The sequence below is a fragment of the Protopterus annectens genome, chromosome 16.part0 (assembly GCF_019279795.1).
Source record: "Protopterus annectens isolate FY-2018-M chromosome 16.part0, PAN1.0, whole genome shotgun sequence".
NCBI classification, from domain to species: Eukaryota; Metazoa; Chordata; order Ceratodontiformes; family Protopteridae; genus Protopterus; species Protopterus annectens.
In genome coordinates, this window is record NC_056750.1 from 327,646,618 (window position 1) to 327,653,830 (window position 7,213).

Here is a 7,213-nt window from a genome sequence, read left to right on the forward strand (position 1 = left end):
CTGTTTGTGCGATCTCAGAGTTAGTATATATAAGTAGGGTGTGTGTGTGTGGGGGGGCACAGCCCCTTGCTTATTTGTAGTGTAGGTTTGTGGATGTGTGTTATTATGTTTTTGTGTGTTTTTTTGTTTTGTACTATGAGTATTGTGGTGTATGTGTGATGTGGTGTATGCTGTGTGTTCAGGATTTCAAATTTCATGGTTTTGGTCTGTCAGTGTTTTGTGGATTCGCATTTGTGGTCTTGAGATACTGATATTCGAGATTTCAGTATTTTGAGATTATAAAGGGGAACCATATAAATATATATATATATATATATATATATATATATATATATATATATATATATATGTGTGTGTGTGTGTGTGTGTATGTATGTGTGTGTGTGTATATGCATATATGCATGTATATGTAAAGCACTAGATGTACAGTGCAGATGTATTGATATTCGGATTCTATATTTCTCTTTTCTGGATCCGATCTGTTAAGCTACTTTAGAACCTGATTATTGGCTTCTGGATCCATGAGCACTGAAATGTTTAACAATCTACTTCCTTCGAATCCAAAGATGGAGTGTGATGCATGTATATAATGTCTGTGCAGTGGTATGTAATTATGTACATGTGCATTTATATATATATATATATATATATATATATATATATATATATATATATATATATATATATATATATATATATATATGCATGTATATGCATAAATATGTATTTGGATCCTGCATTTCTCTTCATTGGATCTGTCCAGTAAGACACTTCTCTCTGAGAGATCCTGAGCCAGGACCCAGCCACCAGCTTCTGGACCTGGGATTGCTGAGATGGTCAAGGATCTTTGGATCCAGAGTTCATGAGTAATTATTGTTCAGGTTACACTATCTCAGAGGCAGCTCAGCCTCTCATTTTAGATTGTCTGTCCTCGGTTGAAAGTTTTTAGGTTACAAAGGGTAGTGGATGGACAGGAGGAACTGGGTCCTTTCCCAGGATCCATTTTTTCTTGGCTCTGGGGCATTTGGCTAGCAGTGGACTTCCTTGGGATCCAGGACATCTTTTGGGCCCAATTAATTTTTTATGTTGGTTGACTTTTCTATAGGGATTAGGGGGTTTAGTTCTAATTGGTAACAGCATACTCTGGTTATTATGTCTGCCTTTTATGCACAAATACCTACGTTTATACAATTGGGAAGTTGAGTGGTTGCTCCTTCCCCTCCTCTCCTCCTCCTTTCACAGGAAAGTATGGGTGGCTTGACAGGAGAGTCTGTTCTGACAGCTATGGGGGCAGCATTTGGGGAACTTGCCTCCAAATTTCTGCCTCAGTGTGATTACTTATCTCTTTTACTTACATCTAAGCAAATTCTCACTCAGTTTGTCACCTTTCTCTCGAGTTCACACAGGTCATCTGTTGATTCTTCCTTTCTCAGACCTCTGTTTGTGTATATCACATACCCTAGCCCCAACTGCACCTTCTAGAATATTAGAACTTGCGAGGGGTTTCCTTTATCCTTTGGTATGGTTGGCTAGATCTTAAGAGTTCTTGTGATCATTAGTCCATGATCCTATGAACTTATGGTCTGGAAATTGAGGCTGTCTTCCCTGGCTTGGCTTCAAGGGGATGCCTCTCTTACAAAAGATCTCTCATTCTGTATATATTGGTGGGAGCTTGGCTTATAGGTTTAAATATTTACCTTACAAACCCTATGGCCATACCATCCTGAATGCACCTGATCTCATCTGATCTTGGAAGCTAATTAAGGTCGGGCCTGATTAGTACTTGGATAGGAGACCACCTGGGAATACCAGGTGCAGTAGACTAAGGTCAAGATGCAAGATTTGATTCTCCCTGCTTAATACTAATCCATTACAAACAAAAAAAAAAAAAAGAAGGAAAAGGGGGCAGTCTCCAGGGTTCTTCTCTTCTTGGTAGTGTTCCCTTCCTTGTTTCCTTCTGAAATTGGAGGTGTTTTCCCAACCACTCCCAGGACTACGTTTTTTTCTTCTAGGGCTACTCAAGTCCTCACCTGGTGCTGAGTTGTTTTCCAGCTGCGCATTTCTACAGTACATAATGCTTCATAGTTCATTACATCTTCCCAACCAGCTATTATGTTCCCGTTCCTTCCCCTGTGACCTTTTCTTCCTTATAGTGGCATTCAGTTACTGTTCCTATGCTGTTGTTACAACTAGGGACTAGGATAAAGCATGCTTCTGGGATTAAAACTTGTCATATTCCTTTCATAGATGTTTACAGCAGGCCTTTCAGCCTATGACTTAGAAAGTGATATCATTCACTATCTATGCAGAGCTTTCTCCTCGTGAAATTCATCTCAGCCCCCTAGGTTGTTTACCTAATAAATGACACTGGCTGCAATTCATCTCAGCCTGAAGGGTCCTGGTTGCTCCATATTTAGGTGACTGATTCTTCCCTTGCCTTAACCAGGCAACATCTTCTGCAAGCCAGGGATTGCCTGTTGATCTTTCAAATCCCTAGACCCTGTACATCCCATTAAAACTGGCAAGTCGTATCTGTTCTCGGTACACAAGGTCTATGGAGTCAGCTCCCTTTGGACTCCATAGAACAAGAAGTACCTTGCCTCTTCATTGCTATATATCTTTAAGCAATCCAGTAAGGGAATTCTGTACCTTATGTCTCTACTAGCAGCTCTGACCTTACATGCTCTTAGTCCCATATCAACTGCCATATTGCTAGTCCCTTTAGCAAAGGTTCCTATACAGTTTTTCTTTATGGGCTTTTGGTAGGTTGATGGCCCATTCCTTTCAGTCTTAGCCTGCTGCTATACAATCCACTCAAGTTCGCCAGTGTCATATCCACTAGTGGTCCCTGTCAGACTGCACTTTTTCTTGTCTACCCATCTCATCCTTCTCCTTAGCCACTATGATCTCAGACGCCTCCCACTGGAAGTGCAAGGGCATTTCATGGGAAAGTGAGACTAGGTTATGTGCTCTTTCTCAGAAGTCTAGTTTAATTTCTATGTCCTAAGGGTGTGAACTCTCCCTTTCCCATTTCTAATGTTGTGTACCTTTCAGAGAGCTCTCCCCCTAGGGACTATTACTGTGCATACTGGCAACAGATCAGTAGTCTGGCATTCCTTCTTACCAGAGGAACTCTTTTTTACTCTCTGTGTAGACAGGCCATTAATTTCTAGGAAATGATTATATCATCAGTCCTTTTCCTTGCATCACATATGCCGGTATTAGCCAGTGCTCTGGCATACAGACTTAGCCAGTCTACTTATTTTCTCATGTATGGTCCTTCATCCAAATTGTCTGAATCTGTCTTCAGCCACTGGGGTCAACTTTGGAGAGGTCTCTTGTTTTTTTCTGTTAAACATCACATGCAGCAACTTCTTTCATTCATACGATTAGTTTAATGACTATTTGTAACTGGTTTAGACTAGAAACGCTCTAGATTTGTCTTACCATCCTAGAGCTCTTCTGCTAGATCTACAAACACCTCATCCGTTCTTCCACAAATCATTGTGTTGAAGCTTGTGCTGCAGTTGCTTGCTCTAAGACTCATATCCTTGCAATGCTTTTGCAAGTGTTCATTACCTCCAGGAGTAGAGATTCTTTGGTTTGACAGTGCTCTGGTATATCCTTCCTTGAGGGCCTCCCATGAATCATGCTTGCTGGGGACTGTACCCATCGGTGAGGAAGAATGAAGAGGACATCATATTAGGAGTTATGTACTTACCATAACTTGATATATGTGTTCTTCTTCTTCTTCATTCTTCCTCACCTTCCCCCCAACCTTCCCCCAGACTTATATATTTTTTAGATGAGAATGGTACATTACGAGGATGTCGAGTTCAAAGGTTTCAGTTGCTATTTCCTCTCTTCTGTTCTTATTGTTATAGGTTAGTAGGCATAAGTAGCAAACTCGATCTGGGGAGTTAGAGGTAATGTGGTGCACCATGGGAAGAAGGAGGAGCTGGAGACTGAAATCTGAAGTCTGGAAGATGTGTCCGAGCTGGATCCGAGGATCGGATCCAAGACCCACCAGTGAGGAAGAATGAAGAAGAACAACACATATACCAAATTATAGTAAGTACATAACTCTTATTTTTGATATGGGCTTACCAAAAACATGTGGACCCCTTTACAACTCCTGTTCCTGCAGTTCTAGATTTTCTTGCTTCCATTTTCCAAGATGGAGAAAGCTGTTTTTCTATTAAGATGCAACTGGAAGCCAGCTTGAATTACCACATTGGAGAGAATTCATCTTTTCTGGCATCATCTAAACTGTGTAAGACCTTTCTCGGGGGTACCTTTTTACTTAGACCACGTATAAAGGACCCTACTCTTCCTTGGGACTTTACTATGATGTTACAAGGTCTTGTTCAACCTCCCTTTGAACCTTCAGCCAAGGTAGACTTAGTGTCTTTCATGGAAGACTGTCATTTTGATAGCCATCACTTCAGCTAGAAGGGTATCTGAATTGCAAGCACTGTCATCCAAACCCCAATATTTGATTTTTCATAAAGATAGTGACCTTGCATACCAATCCTTTTTTTGCCCAAAGTTGTCTCTGAAAACAATATCAATCAGGTCATCAACCTACCAGTTTCTTCCACAATTTTCAAAACAAAGCTGAATATACTCCTCATCTTCTAGATGTTCATAGACAACTACGTTTTTACCTAGATAGAACAAAATCTTTCCGAAAAACAGACCAGCTGTTTGTTTCCATCTCAAATGTTAGCTTGGGAAGGCCAGTGTCCAAAGTCACTTTGGCTAAATGGATTATAGATTACATATCTCATGTATATTCTTCCAAAGGTGTTCCACTACAAAAATATATCAAGCCTCACTCTACTAGATCTATGTCTGCATCTCAAGCCTTCAGGTCCAGGATTTCGCTTGAGAACATTTGTGCGGCTGCTACTTGGTCAATCTCCCATACCTTTGTTGCACATTACAAACTGGATATTGCCTCTAGAACTAGAGCTGATCTGATGTTGTTAATCTTCATTCATTCATTACTGATGGGTGTTGGTTCCGTCCTCTGAACCAAGTCGGCCTTTATAACAAGCTCGCACCAGTCAAAAAAACTCTCACGCTAAGCTTACACATAGTGCCCCTCTCCCTGTTACCTCAGATCTCGTTTGCCACGTAAATATCAAGACGTGTCAATCCAGCACTCAGCTAAGTCATTTAGAATTACTTTCTTCAAAAACCTTTTTGGAGTTTTTCTCCTTTAACTATAATAATTTACCTCTGTTTTCATTAGTCACTAGTGTTTTCATACTTATTTGAGTGCCTTTTTCCATTTTTCTTACCAAATTTGGTACTCTTCGTACCATCGTTGGTACAGGCCTTTCCTTTCCTCAAACTCTCTTACCTTCTGAGGTAATTCTTAATACCATTGCTGGTATTCCTCCTTTCCCTTTTCTCCTTTCTTCTTTCCCTTTGGTATCTGTTAAAAAAAAAAACTAACCTTTTATTGATATTTCTCTGTTCTTGTTTGTTCGACTGGTGCTCTCAGTTGTCTTTTGGTGTGATACTGCTGTTGAAGAACCATTGTTCCACTATGTCTGATAAAAAGAGAACAATGGGTTTCAAAGAATGTGACCAATGTAATAGAAAAATGCTAAACTCGGACACCCATCAGTCTTGTGTTTACTGCCTGGGTGTTCCGCATCTGTCTGTTAAACTGCCGTGTGACATTTGTAAAGGCTTTAGCTCCTGCACTTTAAATGAGAGGAAAAATACGCTAATCCTTAAGGGTCTTCAGAAAACCCCCTTTTTGGAGGCTATTTCTGGGTGAGAGGGCTCTCCCCCTCCTAAAAAGGAACATAAACGAAGGAGCCATTCTGTTCCTTCTCCCTTGGCACTGACTCAAAATCTTTGGAACTGAAGGCTAAAATCCCGAAATTGGCTCCAACAACCTCAGCACCAGGGCCTCACCACCTCTCTATGGTGCCATCTTTGGTTCCAGGACCTCAACTAACCAACTCGGTACCATCCTCCGGAACATTGTCTCCAACACCAATCATGGTACTGGTCATGACCAGTGAACCATGCATGTCCTTATCTTCTGCTTCAGTTTCAACCTTCCTTTTGGCACCAACAATAGTACTCCCAACTCTGCTTTCTCCTCCCTCTCCCTATACATATTTCTGGTCTTTCGACCACAGTGCTAAAAGGTGAAACAGCTCCTCAGACCTGATATTCCCCCATGGCAGATCCATTTTATGGGCAACAATGCAGGCCCCTTCTTGGAGCAACCTGATTCTCTGTCAGGGATATCAACCTACTCCTCCAGGAGCCTTTCGGATTTGATGTGGTGAGACTTGTGGATCAGCTCCTGACTGCCAGAGGAATCACAACTCCTTCTAAACTCTCCCACCTGGAGCAAAGGGATTTTCTCCACAGACTCCGACATATACTCCTCCTTCGACTTCCTTGGAGGTATCGAAGCCCCTGACAAAGACACCTATCCCATTGCCAGCTGCTTCGGTTCCATTGGTAGACTTCACCATGGCTCCAGAGCCTGCCCTTTGGCCACTGACTCACTCGGAGCTGAGCCATTCCAGGGATCATGACTGAGATGTCAGCACCGTGATCCCTAGTATGACGCCTATTTTTTCTATGGGGCCATCAACTATGGCTCCAGTTGTCTTGGTGGCACCAAGTCCTCTTGGGGCTCCTTCCCTGAAGGTAGGCTCGTTGGAGCAGGGTGTGACCCCGGTTACAAGGTTGGTGTTTTCAGTTCTGGGCTCCATCCCGCTTCAGGTGAACCTGCTTTCCAGGTGAAGGAGAGGGCCCTTGCCTCTGTAGGTACATAGCTGGTTCCCCTGGTGTTGGATATACCACATCATATATACCCTCCCTCTGGACCCCAGCTGACACAATCCACTACACTGGGACGTCAAGCACAAGAGCTTCAAGATACCCTACCACAGGGTACCCTTTCTTTGGAGTCATCCTCAGATGTCCCCACTGAGCAGGTACTATGCAAGAGATCAAGCAAGAGGAAGCACATGAACTCCCCTGAGAAATCCCTTACTGAAGATACAGACTACGATGAAGGGGAGGGGTCCCTACGGTTGCTCCTTGAGGATGTCTCCTTTGGAGATATACTGTAAATCTTAAAACAGCGGGGTGACTGGAAGTCCACCAACCCCTCCTCTGAGGAGTCTGTATTCTTGGAGGCTTTTTGTGCTCGACCCTCTATGTCTTGGGT

General features: G+C 42.3%; 1 pseudogene; it reads left to right on the plus strand.

Annotated features, from left to right (window-relative positions):
- Positions 1-1,705: 1,705 nt before the first annotated feature.
- Positions 1,706-1,824, plus strand: LOC122791134 (annotated as a pseudogene).
- The last annotated feature ends 5,389 nt before the right edge of the window (positions 1,825-7,213 follow it).